General features: G+C 38.3%; 1 pseudogene; it reads left to right on the top strand.

Moving 5' to 3' along the window:
• The window catches only part of LOC107594845 (lipid droplet-associated hydrolase-like), a 50,476-nt pseudogene that overhangs the window by 11,379 nt on the left and 14,689 nt on the right, over positions 1–24,408 (top strand).

Here is a 24,408-nt window from a genome sequence, read left to right as displayed (position 1 = left end):
CTGTCAATAGGCATTTCTATTGTTCAGTTTAATGCAGGGTTATTATAGTTAACTAAAACCATTAAAAAATACTTTTTAAACTTTTTTTTAAGTTTACTAAAACTTTGAACTGAAATAAAATAAAATGTAAAAACTACTAAAATTTGACAAAAACAGAAAAAATAAATAAATGAATAAAACATAATTCAAAATTATAATAGTATCTCAATGATACCAAAATAACACTGGTTTAATGCAACATTCACAGACTAAACCAGAAGGAGACTCTTAATTCGAGTGGCAAGTTTCTCAGTATTTTCAACTCAATATTTTATTTTTTGATATTCACTAGGGACCTACATCACTTCTGGTGTTTATGAGTTGATTTAGTGGCTTCCCTTCTGTGTATTTGTGAATCGGTGTGGTTGGTAAGCAAGCAGGATGGTGTGTGTGTGTGTGTGTGTGTGTGTGTCAGAGGGAGAGACAAAGTGAGAGTGCGTCCTGCACCTGCAGGGCTACGTCAGTGGTGTGGTAGTCCAGGTAGCCTTGGGGTCAGAGACGGCAGGCAGGGTATCTGTTTAATGTCCTGGTAAGCAGCCCTGAATTTATGAACTCGGGGAGAGGGGGAAATGATAACGTGTGGGAGAGGAGAGGATAGCTCATGCTTCTGTCGTCTTTTTCTGGTAGGAATGCCTCCTTTGCATTTTTCTCCCCGCACAGAGGCAAACACTAGTTCAGTCTCACTGTTAGCCCTGTGATGTCCATATAAAGAGGCTGTTATAGTTTTAACACAGGAATGGAACAGACACAATTACAAAGGGAAGGGCATCTTCTACTTCCCTGGTGTACTAATACACACACAAAATTATTCAGTGTCCTAACATGGTGCAACACATCAAAATATTAAAGAGATGAGTTTGAGTTCACCCAAAAATGAATATTCTGTCATCATTTACTCACCATGTATGACTGTCTTCTGTGAAACAAAAAAGGGAGTTATTTATAATGATGTTTCTAAGCTTTTCTTCCCTCCACATAATGAAAGTGAATGGTGACCATGGCAGTCAAGAAAGTGAATAACTAAAATTTCGGTCCGATCCTTTATTTTTTATTTATTGGTATAAGTTGAAAATTGATTTTTAATTGTGCAGCTTATTTTCCTATTTTTACATTGAGTTTACCGTTGTTCTCATTCTTAAATTTTTTTTAATGTAATCTTTTGCAGATCTCAAAATGAATATCCATTTTTCATAATATTGTGATGACTTGTAATGTTTAAAATGTTTTTTTTTTTAATTATTATTTTGAATTTATTTAGACAAAGTAGTAATGCATTTTAATATAAGAATCATTAATCAGTTATCTGTCATAACATAATGGCGTCAGTATCAGCCTGAATTTTAATATTAGTGCATCCCTAATGAGAGTAATTGGTGACCACCATTAAAGGGGTCATATGATGCGATTTCTATTTTTCCTTTTCTTTAGTGTGTTATGTAGCTATTTGTGCATGTATAAGATCTGCAGAGTTACAAAGCTCAAAGTCTCCCACAAAAGGATGTATTCTATCTAAAAGAGAAGGCTGATCCGGACCGGGCTAAAACGCCTCGTTCAAACATGCCCCCACATGTCTACGTCACAATGTGGAAATATTTGCTTAATGCCGGCCAAATGTTCACGCAAAGAAAGAAGGCGTGGTTTCAGGAACCGCAGTAGTGTTGATGCAGCCATGTCAGGGAGACGCTGTGTGTTTCTGTGCGAAAGCAAAAACACTTTATTTGGCCTTCCGGAAGTAGATGCAATGAGGAATAATTGGTTAAGATTTATTTACAACAGAACAGCACAACCCAGATGTTCGAATTTGTGCAATGCATTTTATGACAGATTTGTGAACCTAGGAGAGGTTAGCTTTCAAGACTACAAACTTTGCACCCTACAAGGCTGGCTGATTCCGACATTGCTATGGCAATCTGGCACTTATTCTGAATCCGAATCATACTGAAATTATGTTTTCTAAATAGTTTAAGTATTTGCTATTGACTGTTTAAATGCGGAGTTTAGCGCCATGTAGAGTATTGCGTCATGTGTGTGTGAGACAGTGTCACTCACAGTGGAGTCAGCTTTCTTAATCGCGGCTTGGGTACTGCAAATACATACGAGCATCATCACTGTGTCTGTCACGTGAATCTGTTCCCCTTTCGGGCTTGAACTGATGGTAAAACTAAGGGCATTATTTATATTTATGTTGAAAGCTGAAGCTCGCGATTATGGAATGGGGCGTTACATTTCCGACGCATGCTTGTGGTGTTCGGCCAATCACAATGCACTGGGTCAGCTGGCCAATAAGAGCAGACTGTGATTGTCGGAAGGAGGGGCTTTGTTGAAAACGACGCGTTTGAGAGAGGCGGGGCATAGAGGACCTACAATAATGTACAGAATTTTTAAAAAGAATGTGTTTTTTGAACATTAAAGCATGTCAACATATTCTGTTACACCAAATAATAATCTTTAAAATAGCATCATATCACCCCTTTAAATTGTATAAACTTAAATGTTGGTCTCTTCCTCACAAGCTGTAAAAGCTGTTTCAGAATTAATAAGTTATATTGACTGCTTTTATCATGTTTTTACAATGTGTCCTTTGTGGAGCTTCACAGCTCCTGGTCTCATCCACTTTCACTGTATGGAAGAAAGAAAGTCACTCGGGTTTGGAACGACATGAGGGTGAGTAAATGATGACAGGATTTTCCCTCATTTCTGTTTCTGTTCTTCACAGCTGCGTCATGTCAAGAAACAAGGCGTTTTGTTGGTTGCTTGGTTTCTCTGAGCAGAGTAATCAGGCCCACAGTGAAATCTCATTGGTCTGACAATGCATCCCACATAGTGAAAATTCTACTTCAAATATCTTCTGATTGGCTGTGGTTTTATTGCTTTCAGTTTTGTGCAGCATTTTCACCTTCGGCGTGGACAGAAAAATTGGAAAGCGTGTGTAATTATCGGCTAGATCAAGGGTGGAGCGGTGTTTTAAAGCTGTAGAGCACTTGTCTCCTCTTCCACCTCCCCTGTCCCTATAGATAAAATCTATCCGTGGGCCCATGTGTGACAGTGCATTCTTTGATTCCATCTGCCTTTACAGCGAGAGAGCCTGTGACTTTATTGTGGTGACTGGTTGGGAAAAACCTGCCATTTCTAATAACACTGGCTTGAAGCAGATCGGACTTTGAGCATGTCAAGTCCCATCTGAAAGAGATTTGGGAACCCTCAGCATGAATAAAAACATACAAATGGATTTAATCAGTTTGAAAAGAGCTCGGAAGAGCTGCTGTTGGCCCTCGCCGCTCATATCAGTGCAGCGTAAGACTGAGATGGACGGTGGAGATGGACTTGCTTCACCGGTCCTGCTTTAACCCTATAAAGACTATTGTGTCATATTCAATACATGAATTTCTAATCCTAGAAATTATTAACATGATCAAAACTGCTAAAAAACCTGTTGCGCACAATCTACAACATGCCTTCTGACTTCTGATTGATGGTGCAGTACATACTTTTTAGCAAGTAAATGGCTGTCAAGTGTGAAAACTGAAAAAAAAAACTGAAAAAAATTCCCCTTTCAGGTCATGGTACACATCTTTTTGCTGTGAAATCTTTAATGATATAAAGTATGAATAACTTTTTATTGTTACTTTTAACATTTCAAGATGAACATTTACTGGACTGGGGCAACTTAGCATTGCTTGATTATTAATTTTGACCACCACAATTAAAACTACAGAGCTTTGATATTTGATATTCTGATATTTAAACTAAGCATTTAAAGTGCCCCTATTATGCCAATTCGAATATTGTCTTTCATGCAGTGTGTGCATGTAGCTGTATGTGAATGCAAAGTTGTAAGGCCAAAAGTGCACAATAAATAAAGTTATTGTTTCCCAAAAGAAAGAATCGACTCTGAACAGTTTAAACGAGTCGTTAGTAATTCGAATCCCACATCAGTGACGGCTACACGTCACAGGGCAACAGATTTGCATAATGCCTGCCTATGCTCTCCGTTGGCCGGCCGCGAACAATTTGACCCCGCCCACAAACACGTCATTGTACTGACGACTGCTTCTCTAATCTCAGGGATTTCAGTGCAGGATTCACAAAATGCTTGCTCTTGAAAGATGGTTCAGTACCCAGTTTATTTGGACCAGCTGGCTCCACTGAATCACAACATGTAAGTATGATAAATAATAGATGTTTATATTTTCTATCAAGCGTTCAAAATAAGGAACTATGACCGTGGACGTATGGTTTCCAACACACGCTGTACGCAGTAGACCAATCACAACAGACTGGGCCATCTGACCAATCAGAGCAGAGTAGGCTCAAGGAAAGGAGGGGTTGAATCGTTTGAGAATCATTTGAAATTGAGGTGATATTAAATGCATATTTTGAAAAAACAAAAGCGTTGTTTGACCTTGCATGAATGTAAACCTATTGTAGGAGACTCCCAAAACAATGTTAGGAACCTTAGAAATGGTATAATAGGGGCACTTTAAATATCTTTGTATGGTATACTCTTTGATTTACATTACAAGCAGACTTTCATCTTAATTTTTTGCCGTTTAAATAACAACAACTGCACCAACTTTCAGATTTTTGCTCAGTTTGGTAGAGTATTTTATATTATAGAGCAGGGGTGGCGAACGTCGGTCCTGGAGAGCCGCAGCCCTGCAGAGTTTTGCTTCAACCCTAATCAAACACACCTGAACAAGCTAATCAAGGTCTGAACGGTTATTAGGAAGCTACAGGCAGGTGAGTTTTAATTAGGGTTAGAGCTGAACTCTGCAGGGCTGCGGCTCTCCAGGACCGGAGTTCGCCACCGCTGTTATAGAGTATATTGTGTTTTGCGTAAAAATTTGGTTTACTATCTAGCCTGGATTGTAGTACCCTGGAGTTACATTTACATAACTCGCAATAGTCCCAAAATTAGTTTATCTCCAATGATGGGTGATTCTTTAACACTTCAAACATTATTGAAACATTGGTGTGATTCGTTTACGTGTACTCTCACCTCACAGACACACACAACAATTATGGTAAAGGAATCAGCCTGTGAGGCTGTGGCCCATCGATGCTCTTTGGAGCGAGTGAGTGAATTCCCTGTGACCACACAGAGTGCCCATTGTTCTGCACTGAAGGCAGCTGGGTATCAGAGATGCCATTTAGTTAACCTCATCTATGAAGACCAGCAGAGCTACGTCAGCAGACCTGGAACAGACGTCTGATCTCGTCTAAACAATGAATACCATGTCTCACAAGCCTTATATTGAAGTGAAAATATAAAAATTAAGCTAAATTAAGTTTCCACCTTTCCACAGGCAACCCAGGTGTGGTGGGCTTCTACAAGACATACATGTGGACACTGTATCAGACGTTCATCCGAAGATATCCAGTGTGGACTGTGAGCCATGCTGGACACTCTATGCCTCCAGAAACCTATGATATGATTGAAGGTGGGACATTTTCCCTGTTTACATACACTACACATCCAAAAGTACATGTGGACACCTGCTTTCTAACTATCCAGGTTTGACTACTTCAGCTATACCATTACTAACAGGTGCATAAAATCAAGCGTACAGTACAGTCCTTCTGAGGGTGTAAAAGTGATCATGCGTGACCTATATTGAGACAATAAAAGGACAATCATGTAAATGTAGTTGTCCCAATTATGTTGTTCATGGACATCAAAGTAGCATGTCATTTTAAAAGTTAATTTAGAGTGCCAGCCTTTTCAGATGTGGTCTATATTACAAATATCTGTCTGCAGATGGTCAAAATTGTTTTTCTTCTCATGAGCTAACATTTAAGCACTTCTTAAAGTCTATCGTTTTTTGTATTTACATAAATGTCAGAGAGAGAACGGTCATAAAGTGACAGCATAGGTCATCTGCAGAAACTGCTGTCTGTTTGCTATCCCCTGACTCAGCGTGATGTCATTACCACTGTTATAAATGAGTCAGTAGATGGCAGCAGATAATTAAGTGACTTTGGTTATTCAGAGGAATAATTGTTTATAATTTTGTACTTTTTTTAGATGGTTTTCCCCTTTATTTACCATTCAAGATATTATTATTATTTTTATTATTAATAATAATAATTGTTTTTAATTATTAAGAATATTTATTATTATTATTATTATTATTGGACTATTGTTAATACATTCTATTATTAATAATTAATCATATTCATAAAATGTATTAATTGATTGTATTTTTTATTATTTATTTATTTATTTTTTCAATTTTGCATTTGGTTAGCACTTCTTTTTCTCACAATATTGCATTATGTTTTAGGTCCTTGTATCCATAAATATTATGTATATATTTTTATTTATTTATGTGTTCTGATTTATATTTACCCAACCTGAGTTATCGCTAAAGCTCACTTGAATTTGTTTTAAATCATTAAACAACACATTATGGTGAGAGACTTGAAAGACTCTCTGAAACCAATTTATTTAGGAGGTATTGTACCTTCATACACAAACGCTGACCGTGAAGTCACCGACTGACAGTTCCAGGCACAGCCGTACTCTGTCCTGACTGATACGCTGGTTTGAGTGTCTGTCAGAGTGCGGGATGCTCCTCCTGGAATCCTTTCACAGAGCACACAGTAAAGTGGAATGCATTCGGGACTGACGGACGAGCCAAGCCATGTCTCCCTCCGTATATGAAAGTCCAGCATGTTCATCCATAAAGCAGCATGGACATTTTTATTGAGCTTGCTACGTGGGAAAGACCTTACCAAGCCCTCACCTGTAATAAGACAAACCACATGCAGATGGCTAGGATCTCCATAAACAGTATTTCTACTGGCTCGCTTGATGGATTGGACTGTCTAGGTGAACGCTGGTCACTTCAGGTCTACTGTCTGGACAAACAAGCTTGCATTTCTCAGTATGTCATATTGTGGTATATTTGCCACCTGATCACCAGGAATGACCGTAATCAAATCAGTAGATCTGGCAGAACAAAACTTCCTGAAGAACATCTGAAATTTTCAGCAATCTTAAATGATCTTGTAGGTCATCCAGTATAGATTATTTTTACAAACTGAAGTATCAAACAATTGCTTTTTTATTGTGAACACATGGAATACTTTTACCGGAATCAAAGTCTTAAAGTATTCAGTGACAGACAGCTGATCTCTGGCTCACACAACAGACAATGACATCCACTGCTGTTCATATCATGTTGTGCAATCATGAGCTGGATGATTAAAAGTCCAAACTCAGCAGCGGATTCAGATGTGCCAAGAGATGACAACAAGTGGCAGGCCTTTGCCAAGCCGGCACAGATGAAAGAGGGGACGCAATTAAAAGTTATATTTCATTTCCCCAATTTCGCTATTTGAGTGACATTCTTGATTACCATCAATGGCTGTCTTAAGCAGGGCGGTATCGAATATGCTGGGCTTTTCTTTACACGGCACATTGTCTTCTTCATCTCAATGATCCATCCCTCATCATGTTCTGCCATTTGGTTAGCAGATGCCCCTGTTCGAGGAAATAGCTACTTGTGTTGCTTCTCATTGCTGAGGATTTAGTATATCAGACTGTAATCAACTAAAATCTGCTAAAGATATCCTAGAAAGCTTTTGTTTTTTGTCATGCAGGCATGTGCAGGTTACTTTAAATAAACGGTTTAACTGATAGTTTAGAGTTTGGATATTTTCTTTTAGTAATTATTTAGATGCTTACATTTAGGTTTTTGTAGGCTGAATGTTGGCTCAACCAATAGCATGGCTTGTGGGCGGGACTATCTGTTTGGTTGCCCGATGGCAGACAGGGGGTGTGTTCAAGAAACTATTATGTTTGCTGTTCTGTTTGTGACTAGTGACACAGAAATTAATTAAGTAATATGCCGTTTGAATTAGGGTTTTCATTACTATTCTTTTTTTTTGTTGTTGAAATAAAGCTAAAATAATATAGAATATAAATATTATATAAAGTAACTTACACTGATCAAAAAATTGAAATCTTGCAATGGCAGCTAACTGAAATAAGATGAAGAACTAAAATTATTAACTGTAAGTAAATAATTAAAACTAATAAAAATAAATTACATTTAAATAGAGATTCAAAAACTAATAAAAATGACTAAATTAAAACTCAGATTAAAATGAAGACTGAACATATAAAAATAAACGCTAATTCAACATATTAATAAACACTATAATAGTATATAAATAATATTAAAATATAAAAATATTTTATATTTTAATAATTTTTTATTTAACTAAATTTACATTTAATAACTTTGAAATTAAATGTAAACCATTTGAAAACATTGATATTTTATTATTCAGTATTATTAGGTTCATTTTTTTTTAAACTAACTGATTGTAGAATTGGTAGTCTTCCACTTGTTTTCCGTAAGACGATGGCGTCACTGACTTGGGCGTCAGATCTAATTTGCGGTTTCTTCTTATGATGACCCTTCAAACAACTTCAGGTTTTCAAATTCAACTTCCTTGTCCAGAAGTCACTGGTTGCTTTCCTTGTGAATGCTGCCCATTGATTTACTGCTGTTCAAAGAGCACTTGGTCAGCCAGCGGTCAGCAGCAGGCACAGCTATACGGAACCCACAGAAACCTCATTTTGTCCAGTCCAGCACAGCCACAGAGAGACTTCATTGAGTTCATTGATGAGATCTCAAACTCTTAATGCCAAACAGTCCCTTTTGGCAATATAGGGCTGGTCGTATTTAACTGCTTATATTAAATGATATTACATCCCTGTGTCTTGGAAACATAAACAAAAGCAGGGGGAAGTGGTAGTGGGGTAAACATGCCACATCTCTGTGGAGGAACTGTTCCTGTGGTTGGTGATTCGTGATTGATGCCTTTTGATTACAGTAAAAATATCTGCTAATGCAAACATGGGGAACATTTTGGACTCTGCAATGTCAATAACCCTGCCCTGGGTCAAGCCGTCCTCCAGACCTACACATCTCATTCCTTTTGTCAGAGTGTGTTAAGAGAGCTACTACTCAAAATCTACTTTCCCTTCTCTGATATGACTAAATTACCCTCTATTTATACCCAGGCTATTAAAACAGGCATAAAAAAGGAATTTCCCTCGTTCTTGTAAGATTGCCTGGGGTATAGTAAAAGGGAAATAGATTGTTCTGAGCGGTTTGGTTGATGTGACCTTTTGTGACCAGTTGTAGTCAGGTTGGGTTTTCATGTTTGTCTTGCTGATTGGAAGCATGGGCATTGGTGGGAAGCCTATTGGCCCTTTGTAACATTGCATTTAAAACAAAATTGGTCTAATACCGCTTTATAATAATTGTTGTTTAGTTGTAACTGTTATTCATTTTGATTGCATTTTGATGGCCTTTACATTAGTTGTATTATGGTTGTATTTGACAATAGAGACTGATGTAGATTCATTCTTAAAGGAATAGTTCACCTAAAAATTAAATTTTGCTGAAAGTTTACTCACCCTCAGGCCATCCATGACATAGCTGAGTTTGTTTCTTCATCAGAACAGATTTGGCAAATTGTAACATTACATCACTTGTTCACCAATGGATCCTCAGCAGTGAATGGGCGCCGTCAGAATGAGAGTTCAAACAGCTGAGAAAATCATCACAATAATCCACAAGTAATCCACACAACTCCAGTCCATAAATTGTCTTGTGAAGCAAAAAGCTGTGTTTGTAAAAAACAAGTCCATCAGTAAAGCATTTTAAATTTAAATACTAGTCCATAATCCGTAATAACGTTTCCTCAAGTGAAAAAAGCCCATGCCCTGATGTCAACTCACATCAAAATCCACGACATGTCAGTGCCGAAGGCCTCGTGGGTAGTGTGCCGACATATAGCGTTGTTGCGCTTCAGGTGTCCCGAGTTCGAGTCCTGGCTCGCGGACCTTTCACAATCCCGTCCGGCTCTCTCTCTCCCACTTTGCTTCCTGTCTACTGTCCTATCATAATAAAGGCAAAAACGCCAAAAATAAATCTTATACCCTCTGTTTAGACCTTCATTCTAATGGCACCAATTCACTGCAGAGGATTCAGAGCAAATGCTACATTTCTCCAAATTTGTTCCGATGAAGACACAAACTCGTCTATATCTTGGATGGCCTGAGCGTGAATACATTTTCATTTCTGGCTGAACTATTCCTTTAAGCATATATGCACATGCTTTACATGCAAACAGCATTCTCATGTGTTTCAAATAATTGCAGTCCTCTTCTTTTTTTTTAAGATTCTCTGAGCATACTTACAAAAGCAAAAGGACATGCCCACTGTATCAACCCATTTTTAATCAGTAACTCCACTCTGTTGTGGTTCCTCTTGACATTGATATTCAGTAACCTGATCCCTGGATGAAACATGCACCACACATTTATTGCACATTTTTGAGAGGGGGATATAATCACCTTAACAGCCTGCTCCCTATACATCGCTTCCTCCTATAAGGAACCATCTGTATGGTATTTTGATGTCATACACCGATCGGTTTGCACACGCAAACAAAGCCAAAACCTAGATATTTTAGGCAATATAGAAATCCTGGCACGTATGGTCCTGGAAAATGGCACGTATGGTCACCCTAATATATCATATCATATCATATATAATATAAAAAATGTCATTTTAATTTTTTATATAATTATTTATTTATTTATTTTTGTCTAACCATCTTTCCCACAGTTAAAGATTGCTTTTATATATGTGACTGAATGTAGTTCATTGTAGCTGGATATAGATTTTGTATGTTTTACGAGTAGGATAGTCTTAAATGTTCATGAGGTAATCCTGAGAGGCCACTCAATGTGTAAACTGCTCTCATTGGTGTTTGGGCTCTGAGCTCATAGTGCCCCTCTGTGCTGGTAGATAAACATGTAGGGCCCCTTTGTAGGCAAACTTCAGTGGGAACCTTCGGGAAAAAATCAAGATCAGATTTGGAAAATGGGAAATGAGGGGTAAGGAGTGTTTGGGGAGAGCTAAATGTGTGTGCATTCACAGGTCACTGACTTCATTGCTCAGTGTCTGATCTCTCGCTTACATTCATGAATGAAAATAGCCCTGGATTGAGTGCATGTCAGTACTTCTAAAAAAATATTATTGGTTAAATACTTTTTCTTAAATTATGTGTATGCTGTAGAGTTGGTCCCTTTTAAGGTCCTCTCAGTATCCCAAAACTGTCATAATAACCGATAAATAGTTATAATAAAGATATCTCTTATGCTCAGAGGTTACATTTATTTGATCAAAAATACAGTAAAAACAGTAATAATGTGAAATATTATTAGAATTTTAAATAAATGTTTTCTACTGAAATATATTTTAAAAGTTAATTTATTCCTATGATTTATTCCGATAATATGCTGATTTGCTGGTCAAAGAACATTTCTTAACATTATCAATGTTGAAAACATTGGCTCTCTCAGAAAGATTTCTAGATTGAGCAGTCTCAGACAGTTGTTTGTGAAATCTTTATAACTCAATACATACTCAATACTCATAATACATTAACACAATACATCGGCTGATTTGTTCTGTGACCTTTTCTTATGTTGAAAACCTCTCCATATTTATGTTTATTATGTTATACATTTTATTTATAGCTGGTGAATCTATAATCAAGTCATATTTTCTCTCTTTTACATCACATACCGTGTGACCCTGATATGTAGATGCTTGGCAGTGAATTTGGAGTTTTAGCACCATAGCAACTATCCATCAAACCCAGCTTTATGCTGTATTGCACATGGCATGCAGATTTTTGAATCTTGCGTTTTGTCTCACATCCCTCTTAATGTGTATGCCTTTATATTTTTTTTTACCCTGTCTTATCTTATCATTCTTGTACTTCCACTGGTATTTTTAATGCAATGAAAATGATTTAATGTTTTGAACTTTTTGAATGGGTTTCATTGGTTCCTCCACTCTTCGGCTTCCTTTTTATCTCTCCTGCATTTGTCTGTACCTAAAGGTCATATGCACTCATTTTGGTCCCCCTAATGCTCCTCCATCCATCCTGCTCACCCTCTAACTCCCCCATCCAGCATCCTTTCCTTTTTGAAATCTGTTTTTATCTTCTGTATAGATGTGAAGGTCTGTGGAAATAGCAGATCTCTTTTACAGTATTGTACACTTCACGAAAGCAATGTTAAAAAAAAAATTTGATTGACTTCCTTGAAAAACTTTTTTTTAAATCACTTTTTATAAAAAAAAAAAAATGAGGGTGTTCTTTTTAAATATGTTGCCGACAATTTATAAAAATATATGAATTTGTCTTTCAACAACAGTCCAATTCTACGAGACCCTTATGATTTGTTATTCCAGCACGTCTCATCATAAAACAAGTAATTAGCCATGTGCAACTACGTCAGTTGAGATATCTTTATTATTTTAGAAAGAGGAGAAGATGCAGTGTGCTCCAGGAACCATATATTAGGAAATGTCTCATGAAGGAGCACTTTGTCTATTTATGTCTTGAAGCTAATACGAGTTATTTCTCTCTCCCCCTGTCTCATCCTTAACAGCTCTGCTCCCATAACTCATCATAGTGATAAATGCCTCAGCCTCACCCCACCTCAGTCCAGCTTCTTCTGTCATACCTTTGTTTCTGCACAGTCCATTGTCTTTCTAATTCTTATCCTTTCTCAGGTTCATACTGGTGAATTCAGCTCCTGTAGGAATATATTAATATCAAAGCCTGCCAAGCATTATCAGGATCTTCAGTTACTGCTATTGTTCAATAGTGTAATTTTACTCCTTTCCAAAGAAATAATGAAGAACAAGATCAAGATGATGAAAGAAAACTTCTTATATGGAGCGCTTAACAATTTAATGTGTCTTCTGGATCCTTTACAATTCTCATTCAGCTGTGATCGGAGCTCCACAATCGATCAAACTAGGCAGCTTTGTCTAATTATATTATTTGCTGTATTTATTAGTTCTAGGTCATGATGAAAGTACTGGCAACAGTCCTGGCCACCATGTGATGATGTAAATTGTGTTTGGTGTGAGCTTTATGCAGTTTTTCTCTCTTTTTCTTTCAAAGATGCATCTGTGACTGAGGAGGAGGATGTTTTTGGGCTAAACGGGCAGATTGAACACAAGCTGACCTTCCTTCGAAAGCATGTGCCTCGGTACACCAACCTGCTGCTGATTGGTCACTCCATCGGTTGCTACATTATCTTGGAGATGATGAAGAGAGACCCAGAGCTAAAGGTATAAGCGACTGGATGAGAAAGTCCATGGAACTACTTTGTGGCTAATGTAGCACACATCCTTACTAGTTGCTGAATATGGTCTCACTTTTTGAATAATTATTTACAATATTTATATATTATGAATCTCCATTTCCCTTTCCCAAGTGAAAAAAAACTGTATTGTATTATATGAATTAACATGATTTTTAGCATTCAATTAAAAAAAATCGCATACAATATTATCTGTAAATATAATAAATATTTCCTTAAATTTATGTTCTAAATCAGATACATTTATTTAGTTATATTGCATATATTATTGTATATGTGTAATTTAATTTTGAATATATTATTTTATAGTAAATTATTTTTTAAATTTAACATTAAATGCAATTAATAACATTAAATCAACATTAAATCTGATTTGGAATTTAAGCTGAAGGAAAAATATTTATGTATATTTATGGGCAAATTTCAGCACATTTAAAATCAGAGAAACAAACAAAATTACAAATCAAAATTACATAAATATTTTTCATTCAGTTTAAATTCCAAATCAGATAAGGTTGTTAGATTAATATATAATTAAATATAATTTATAATTGAATATAAAGGAATAGTTAGACCCCAAAATTAAAATTCTGTCATTAATTACTCACCTCCCGGTTGTTCCAAACCCGTAAGACCTTCGTTCATCTTCAACTGTGTGTGGTGCTGTTGACGTAGAACCCAGATGCGCTGTGCCTTGTTTACAAGCAGAGGAATGCTCACGCATACATCGTGGTACTCTTGTGAATGGCGGCAGAGACTGACCGGAAGAGAAGAAATCGTTGAATAAAGTTGTTATTTTTGTTTTCGTTGTGCACAAAAAGTATTCTTGTAGCTTTGTGAAATTACGGTTGAACCACTGATGTCAGAATCAGAAGAGCTTTATTACCAAGTATGTTTACACACAAGGAATTTGACTTGACGACAGGAGCTTCCAGTGCAGAAGAAAGTACAGACATAGTGCAGACATACATGATAGTGCAGACATACATAGGAATAATACAGTAGGGATGGTAATATAACACTAATATAAAAAAAGCAAACCGAAATTAAATAATGTACTATACACAGAAATAGAAGTATAGGAAAAAATTGAATTGTTTAGATAAATGTACAGATATGTTATTTACAAAGTGTGCAGTTTACAAGTGTACAAATTTTGGATTCTGTGTATAAATATGTCAGTTGTGATGGACACAACGAATTTCCTCAGCTGGTGAAGGAAGTACAACCTCTGCTGGGCCTTTTTAGCAATGGAGTCTATCTGAGTGTCCCACTTCAGGTCCTGAGAGATAGTGGTGCCCAGGAATCTGAATGACTCCACTGCAGTCACAGTGCTGTCCATGATCGTGAGTCGGGGTAGTGCTGGGGGATTTCTCCTGAAGTCCACGATCATCACCACAGTTTTGAGCGTGTTGAGCTCCAGGTTGTTGTGACTGCACCAGACAGCCAGCTCTTTAACCTCCTGTCTGTAAGCCGACTCGTCTCCGTCCTTGATGAGGCCGATGACTGTAGTGTCGTCCGCGAACTTCAGGAGCTTGACAGAGGGGTCCTTTGAAGTGCAGTCATTCGTGTAGATAGAGAAGAGCAGTGGGAAGAGAACACAACCCTGAGAGGCTCCAGTGCTGATGGTGATAGTCCTGGATGTGAGTTTGCCCAGCCTCACTAGCTGGTGCCTGTCTGTCAGGAAGCTTGTGATCCACCGACAGATGTAGGTGTGCACAGAGAGCTGTGTGAGTTTGTCTGAGAGAAGGTCAGGCATGATGGTATTGAAGGCCGAACTGAAGTCCACAAATAGAATCCTTGCGTAATTCCCAGGTCTGTCGAGGTGTTGCAGGATGTAATGCAGTCCCATGTTGACTGCATCGTCCACAGACCTGTTTGCTCTGTAGGCAAACTGAAGAGGATCCAGCAAGCATCCAGTGATGTCCTTCAGGTAGGCCAGGACCAATCTCTCAAATGACTTCATGGCCACAGACGTGAGAGCGACAGGTCTGTAGTCATTAAGTCTAGTGATTATGGGCTTTTTGGGGCCTGGAATGATGGTGGAGCGTTTGAAGCAGCAGGGAACTTCACACAGCTTGGGCCTTCACATCCTCTACACAGGCCTTAAGCACAGGTTGAAGGGGGGGGGAGGGAGGGAGGGGGGTTGCAGGGGTGGTAAGTGAATGTGTGAAGTGCAGATCAGAGCGGATGGGGGGTGGTAGATTGGCCTTTTCAAATCGGCAGTAAAAACACATTCAGATCGTCGGCCAGTTGTTGATTCTCCACAGACTGTGAGGGTGGTGTCTTGTACATGGTGATGTTCCTCAGACCAGTCCATACTGATGCCGGATCGTTGGCTGAAAAAGCTCTTTTCTCAGCATTTCAGAGTAGTTTTTTTAGCCACTCTGATCTCCTTTGTTACTCTGTTCCTGGCCTGGTTATACAAGATTTTATCCCCACTTCTGTAAGCATCCTCTTTGGCGTGACGAAGCTGTTTGAGTTTCCCAGTAAACCACGGTTTATCATTATTAAATGATAAGAATGTCCTGGTAGGAATGCACATATCTTCACAGAAACTGATATATGAAGTTACAGTCTCTGTGCATTCACATGGACTATTTTAATGATGTCCTTTCTACCTTTCTGGGCCTGGAATCTGATAGATCCCTTGCTGTCTATGCAGGGTCAGAAAGCTCTCGGATTTCATCAAAAATATCTAAATTTGTGTTCTGAAGATGAACGAGGGTCTTACGGGTTTGGAACGACATGAGGGTGAGTAATTAATGACAGAATTTAAATTTTTCGTATTTAATTGTGTTATCTATAGAGACTATCTACTGATTCTGTCTGATTCTTCACCTTAAACAGTATGAATAACGGCTACAGTGCTGCTGTCTGCATAACCTGTGCAGACCACCTCAGCGATATGCAACTTTGCCATTACAGGACATACCGCCAAAACATGGTCACTGCATGATACTGCACCTTGCTGTGTAAAAGGTCAGGAGATTAAATAACATGGAAAAGAACCTTGATTTTCTTTCTTCCTCTGGGGTTTTCCAGCTCTAAGATTTGCTCTCTGTCATTTTTATTTTCAAGCATTTTCTCTACCCACTTTTCCCCTTTCATCCTTTTTTTATTTAGTATTTCCTCTCACTAGAGGGGCATACTTTACTCCTGACAAAGATAAATGGATTTTAGCTTCATTAATGGGGCCAGTACAGTTATGTACCACTTTTTGCAGTGCAATAAATATATGTTCCGATGCTTTTGGAGACAATCCACGTCCAAACCACTTTTAGTGGTATAGCTCAGGAACTTCAGAAAAAAGCTGGTATTTTTTTCTTCTCCACAACCTCCCAATCTCACTCATTGATTCGAAGGTCCTCTTTCATAACCTGTGAAAAATGTTTCATTCCAGGTCATTAAAACATTGCCAACCATGTAGACCGTTTTGTAAACTCGTCTGAATCTGTTCTTTTCAAATTATGGCTGGTTAAATCCCTGTACGATGTAGACAGATATGGCATGGCTCAGAGCAAACATGCACAAAGGAGAAAAATATTTCCTTTTTTGTCCCAGATTGCAGGCTGCCAAGAAGCCAACCTGGCGATTAGGCCTAGTAACATATAATGTGTGATAATCAGGAACTGTTACTATTGGCTCTAGATATTTATTTTGGAGTGGAAGAGACCAGTCAGTTTAAATGATGGTAGAGGTTTCTTTAGTGCACTTCTGGAGGAGAATGTTTGCAGATTTCAGCCTCAGACCAGGAGCAGCATGAGGTAGATTTGAAAACCTCCCTAAAACTAGAGGAAGCGTTTGATTGACTGCATATGGAGTTGCTCAATTGTATGTCTCTGGCATGAGTCCAGTTCACAAGTCTTCCCTGTTGCCTTTGAAGTACTTGCTTGTTGTAATAAAGTGACATTGTGTATGTGCCAGTTGTAGAATAGACCGTCAGAAGAGAGAAATTGATTTGTCGCTCAGATTTGAGACTGCAGAAAATACCTTTTCCACCCTACATCTCAGTCTGAGGTAGAGCTCTTGGCACTGTTAGGTGAGGAAAATGCTTTAGGCCTCCTCCTGCAGCAACCATCTTGTCATGTGCCCTGGGAAGGTGATGTCATTTCCTACGTTTGTCTGCACAGATGTATAGTTTGGTTTTAGCAGCTGTTGGCTGAAGTGTTGCTTTGCGTTTTATTAGTTTCATAGATAATGTTTCTTACGATAGTGAGCTATTCTAATTGCAATCAAAAAGGAATAGGTCATCCCAAAAATTAAAATTCTGTTCCTCATTCTTGTGTTGTTCTAAACCTGTATGAATTACTTTCTTCTGTGGAACATATTTCATGACAATGACATTAACAATAGTTCTATTGTTAAACCAACATGGACACAACAACGTGTCTTTCTCTTCCAGGACATGAGGATTTGGATGTGTAGGTTAACTTGTGGGTGAGTATGTGTCGCAGCGTTCTGGGTGGGCCTCCATTCGGGAAGCAGAGGTCACACCGACAGTCCTGAAGTATTGGTATGATTTCATACTTCACTCAAATAAAACGTTGTTACAGGCACAGCATGAGCCAAACACAAGCATAAACATTACAGCACATAGCCCTTGCTCAGATTACCCTCACAACATCTCCAAATTTTAAAGCTCCCAGACGTGACTACGGACTGTCCAGCCCATTGGACATGCAGTCACACGGTTGAGAAAACACTTACAGCGTCATTATTTGTTATCGTTCAGTGTGGGACATGAGGGGCAGCGGTTTCCCTTGACCTGGTGGAGAGTAAGGGTCACGGTGGCCTTGCATCCTTACTTGACCTGGTGCGTTCATTTGTCTAAATGAAAGTGATTTAGTATTTCCCTTATGCTTTCCTCCAGGACCTATGAGGTCTGACCAGTCTGACTGACCAGTCTTTTTGCAAAAAGGCACTTGGCATTTAAGGATAGCAATGACGGGGCACTATCAATTTCATGTAGGCCTTTTCACAGACTTCCATGCATATGTTTAACTATGTTTATTACAGTGACTTTGAATTACCTAAAGTAGTGTGGTAAAGCAACAGATTTGTTTTTATATTTATGCAATCTACTTTAGTTTGTGTGATTTGTTACTGACTTTCATATTAATGTTTACACCAGGCTTATTTAAACATAATTATTACATGCTTACAAGGTTGGAAGTTCAACAAATCAGTCAATATACTGTGATTGTAGTTGTGAAATAAAAATGTCATTCATATCTTCATGCATCACCTAATTTCATCGTAACATATAGGCCTGGCCTACAGAAAAGAACATTTATGTTTAATCTATCTAATAGTGTGTTGGGCATACTATACAATGATTTATAGCTTGTCTTTGTTGAATAATACAGAACATAAAGAGCTTTAAAAAAATTATTGCATATTAAATCGCAATATTGGTAAAAAAAAATCACAATTAGATTATTTTCCAGAGTCGTTCAACCCTACTTCCAGCAGTGTTCATTACATCACCACTCCTGTATCGTGTCTATTCCAGTTGGGAGCCTGGCCGCAAGGCCATGTTCGAAGGCACGGAGCGGTTTGATGTGAGTGGAGGCGGCCCTTGCAACACATTTCCATTGAGGTACTCACTGTAAGTGGTTGAGTTGAAAGAGATGTGGTCTGGACTGCCGTATGATCCATCATGCTGAAGCTTCAGTAGATCTGTGCATCATTAACATTCCTCCACTATCAGATCGCACCCTCACATCTCAGATCCATGGAAGTCAGATTGTGACGTTTAAACTCTCTTCGCCCCTTCTCCAGATGCAGAGAACTCCTTCCCCCTTCCTGACCTCGGCAGTACCAGAGAAGGAACCCTCTAGAAGTAGAAGTGTGTCTGTGTGTGTGTGTGACTGGCCGTCTGTCTCTCTGATTAAAGAGCCACTCCCAGAGACTCTGTCAGATTGTTCTGTGTTCTCTGTTACATTCCTGTGACCTCCAGGAAGAGGAACTGCTTCTTGTCAAAAGCACTACTTGCACATCAAAGATCACCTGCTCCACACACACTCCCTCTTCTTCACCTTTCCCTCTCTCTTTCACTGGCTCTTTTCCACTCTCTCTCTCTTTGTCTGACAAATGATGGGCATCAGGATGAGCCGTGGAATAGCAGATGAAAAGTATTACGTGAGAGGGTTGAGTGCTTCCTTGAGCCGTATGTGAACTTAGATTTATTAGTGGCCACTATTAATATTGCTATTAATATTATTCATACTTAGAACACTTTAGCAACTGCATAGCAGTGTGCTAACATCCACTTAGAACACCCTAGCAACAGGGTTGGGAACCACTGGTTTAGTACACTTTAGCAACTGCATAGTTGCACCCTGGAAATCATCCAAAACACCTTAGAAACTGCGCAGGAACAGAACATCTTAGCAACGTTCGCAGAGAGTCTGATTTAAAGGTGATTTGACCAATCATAAAGCAGAATCTGCCATTTTGTCTGACAAACAAACCAGACAGGAGAGTTGTATTTACATTGGTGAACTTGAACTTGACAAATGGTGTGTATTGACGTCTTTCTGCAGTTGAACTACATACCTTCTGATGTTCATTCATGTTTATTTCATGTTATAACTAGTAGTAAAAAGGAAGAGATGATTTGTTCGTGTGCCCCTTGAACTGAGGCGCTACAGCGACCTGTCACGACACATTAAAGAGCCACAAAACGCTGTTTATTGTTTGAATTTTTTTTTTAAATGACAGCATTTGGATGCTGAGACTTTGTTTCATACCAAAAGTAACCTGCTCTGTCTTGTCTGTTGGTGTGTTGTCAGTGTCCTCTTTGCTCCACAATGTATTTTTCACTATGTGAAAACATGATGTGTGGCGTGAGAGCGCCATGGCTTGTCTGTCGTAGAAATAATTACTAAAGGGAGCGGGTCTTTGCAAAGGGTCATTTGCATAGCAACATGCTAAGAACTGCTTGGAATGCCTTAGCAAACGCATAGTAACGTGCTAAGAACTGCTTAAGCCTAAAAACATACTTGGGCCGTCCGCGTTCACAACTGTCCATGCACTGTCTGCGTGACGCAGTTTTCATCATCAGAAGTGTCCGCGTGCAGCCCAATGTCCAAATTTCCCACACTTGTGGTCTTTGCACTTGACCACTTGTCTACTTGGACAACATATTTCCTGTATTTGGCCCAAGCGTATAAGTGAGCATGAAGACCACATGTGTTTATAGCAATTTTCATTACCTCATGGGTAATGAAACAGCTTTATTTCGATTTTCAATACTTTGCATTTTAATATAAACTTCTAAATGTCTGTTCAGTAGTTTCTATAACAGGAGACAATAATTCTAATTAAGTGATAAAAAGCAGTTGCAATTTTTGTACAACATAAACATGCTCATCTTTGCGCTAAGAAAATGTGGAACACTTTGTTTTACTACCAAAATATGCATAATATCTAATTATTATTAATATTTAACTTACACTGGAAAGTTTGCCATGACATCTTGCTAGATTTTGGCAAAAAGTCTTGCGGTCTATTTCCAGAACATGATGCACAGGTGCTACACCAGTCGTAAGTGCAATAACAATTTGTGCAATTTTCCTAAAGTAACCTTTCTTGTCGCCTGACCAACAGTTTGACATGTAAATAGGTAGGATTCATTTATTTGTGTTATTTTCCACTTTCTTTTCCAGTAATGTGCTTTTCCAGTCTTCATGTTTTCCTTGGCTGCATTCATCAGTTGACTCTAACATTCTTTTAGAGCTCCTGAGATTCAGCTTTATTTTTTTCATGCATGCCTATATTCAATTATATTATTGAAGGGTATCATGTTTTTGATGTTTAAATAATAGCCTAACTGCTTAAAACAGACTGATGACATCTTTAATTACAGAAGTTACTCCTTTATTTTTTTTCCAGAAATGAAAGTTATTAAATTTTTTTAACATTAACTTTATTTTACAATTAATTCAAATCAAGCATTTATTATTTTTACTATAGTATAAAAATTATATCCTAATATCAATCTACAAAAAACATGGTTTTTGCATTCAATCAATTATCACGGTTAAATTAAGGAATTTTGTTTTAAGGAATAACCACATCTCCTTTAAAATCCATGGGTTTATATTTTAGATAATTTTTTCCTTTGTCTGAGTTGCAAGGTGTCAGGTCTGAAGATAAAAGGCTATGCATGGGCGACTGGATTTTGCAAATGTTGTAATGGAAATGGCAGATGAGGGATGAAATAGGGACGTTCGCAAACTGTTCTGTCAGCGAACGTTACAAAGCAGACTTACTGCAAACCTAAATGGATGTTTGCAACGTCCCGTTTGTAGGGAATGTGCTAACAATCGTTCAGAACACCTTAGCATTTGCATAGTAGAGTCTTGGCAACCACTCAGAATGCCTAGCATCATGGTGGCAGGTTTTACACCTCAAGCACCATTCGCGTTCACTCCAGAAAATGTAGTTTTTAGTTGAGTACTTTGTATAGATTTATTTCTTCACACATGTGAGCAGAGCAACTTGATTTCCACTTAATTGATGGTTTGTATTGTAATTGTTACACCAGAGTAACTCTGGATTGTGAATCTCTCATCCATTTAAATTTTGGTGTCTTTTCCACTGACATATTTTTTCAGTTCCTTAAGGCCCGTTCAGATGATAAATTCAGTGGCAGCAGAACTTTGCCTGATCGCCTATTGCCGGGGCATGATGAAACCAGCTCTCTTTCAGGATTGCAGAACTAGCTGAGTTTGAAGTTTAGTGGTTTGAAGCTGAATAGATTGCATTTGGCACTGCTGACAAAGAATTGTGCTGGCTATCACATATTTTACACAAGAGAATTGAAGATATTGCACTGTTTAGTTTCATTGAAAAATACTTGACTGCAACTGCAAAGGATTGAAGAGACAGATGAAGCACATCCACTCTGTCTTACTCACTGAATGTGTCTAGCTGCCTTCTACTCAATGGCCAAACAGAGGCAGGTGTTTCCTGTTTCTGGAAGTCTCTCTCTCTCCTCTGTTCCCTCCTTCCCATGTCTCTCCTATCGATTTCATAATATAGTGAAAGCACAGGCATGTCATTTTTCATAGTTTGAGAAGTCTTAAGCATTGAAATTAAGAAATGTCATTTGTTCTGATTAAAAGTGCTCGCAATGCTGTCATAAATATTATTGCATCTTGGTAAGTAACATTTTGTTCTGCTGGTCTTGTTTTTCTAAGTGTCAGTTACTTAACCAAAGTGTCATCTACTTTTACCAAAAGTAGATGGGTCTAGGGAAAGTACGGTTTTCCTGACCTACGATCATCTAAAAAATCTCCTTCTGTACTTGTCATCCTCAGGTTGTGAAGGCGGTCATGCTCTTCCCCACGATTGAGCGCATGGCCTGTAGCCCTCAAGGCAAGGTCATGACCCCTGTGCTCTGCCGGCTGCGGTACACCTTCTATTTGCCCATCTTCCTGCTGTCCCTCCTTCCAGAGAGGCTGAAGATCAGCATAGTGCATCTGGCTTTGAGGAATTCATATGCAGTGGACACCTCCATCATCCCAGCCACCGTCAGCCTGATCAATGTAGACTGTGCTGGTGAGTAAACTTTTGACTCGTTCGTAGCAATAATAGGTCGTTTGCATAGCAACGTGCTAACAACTGCTTGCAAGGCCTTAGCAAATGCATTGTAACGTGCTAAGAACTGCTTACTTTGGCCGTCCGCATTTCATCATCAGAAGCGTCCGCTTGCAACCCAGTGTTTGTGTCCGTGTGGATGGTCCATGTACAACAGCGCAGGCACGAGGTAAATGTTGAGACAGATTGAGTCCACTAGGTGGTACTGCACGTGTCGAACTCGTTCATCCGTGCTCATCTGCGATTGAGTGTAGGGCTTGAGTAAAGTTTTTCCTCTGTTGATTCAATAGAACAAGCTCCTGAAATCCATTTTAATGTGTGATGAGTGGTGTAATTTAGTGATCAATCGTTATATTTCTCTTTCAATAGTACATTTATTCATTTATTTAGTTTTATTTATTTATTTTTGTGGAATTGTGTGTGTGTGTGTGTGTGTGTATAGTTACAGTTTTACAATTTGTGTATACACACAATTTAAACACATTTATACAATTATACTTATTACAGTTTAATGATAGCTAACACGGCTCCGGGGGGTGAATAAAGGCCTCCTGTAGCGAATCCATGTGTTTTTGTAAGAAAAATATCCATATTTCAAACTTAATAAACACTTTTCTCTCACTTCCGGTATCTGTCATACACGGAAGCCGTACCGGCGGATGACGCAGCACGTATGCGCAGCACGCACGCCTCTGAGATATGCTAGTCTCGCAAGTTTGATTATAGGAGCAAAGTTTCCTTACTTAAGCAAAGGAAAACCAGTCTCCTATCGAAATCCTCCGACATTCTTCTTTACAAATCCTCAGTTTGTACTTCTAATTCGTGACCGGCGTTTTGTTTTGTTCTCTCTCCGCGTTCGTCACTAATCACGCAACGCCGACGTCCTACAACATCCGCCGGAACGGCTTCTGCGTATGACAGATACCGGAAGTGAGAGAAAAGTGTTTATTACGTTTGAAATATGGATATTTTTCTTTAAAAACACATGGATTTGCTACAGAAGGCCTTTATTCACCCCCCGGAGCAGTGTGAGGCACGTTTTATTATGGATGCGCACGCTTTATTTGAGGACTTGTGGACCGTTCAACTGCAACACCCGCTGACTGCAATGATAGAGCTTGGAATAGCCAGGACAATTTTTAATAAAACTGGATTCGTCTGAAAGAGGAAAGTCATATACACCTAGGATGCCTCGAAGGTGAGTAAAACACAGGCTAATTTTCATTTTTGGGTGAACTAACCCTTTAAGTTAAATTAATCAAATATTCACATTTTTTATTATTGATTCATATATGCATTAATATTAGTGCTGGGCGATTAATCACATCCAAAATAAAAGTTTTTGTTTACATTATTTATTTATTTATTTATTTAGTCATTTAGCATATTACATTATATATGTGTGTGTACTGTGTATATTTATTATGTATATATAAATACATAATAACTATACATAGTACACACACATATACTATGTAAACAACAACTTTTATTTATATATACATAATAAATATACACAGTACACACACATATATAATGTGTACACA

This window comes from Sinocyclocheilus grahami, unplaced genomic scaffold, assembly GCF_001515645.1.
Source record: "Sinocyclocheilus grahami isolate Dianchi unplaced genomic scaffold, SAMN03320097.WGS_v1.1 scaffold191.1, whole genome shotgun sequence".
NCBI classification, from domain to species: domain Eukaryota; kingdom Metazoa; phylum Chordata; class Actinopteri; order Cypriniformes; family Cyprinidae; genus Sinocyclocheilus; species Sinocyclocheilus grahami.
This window is presented reverse-complemented; position numbering and strand designations above follow the sequence as displayed.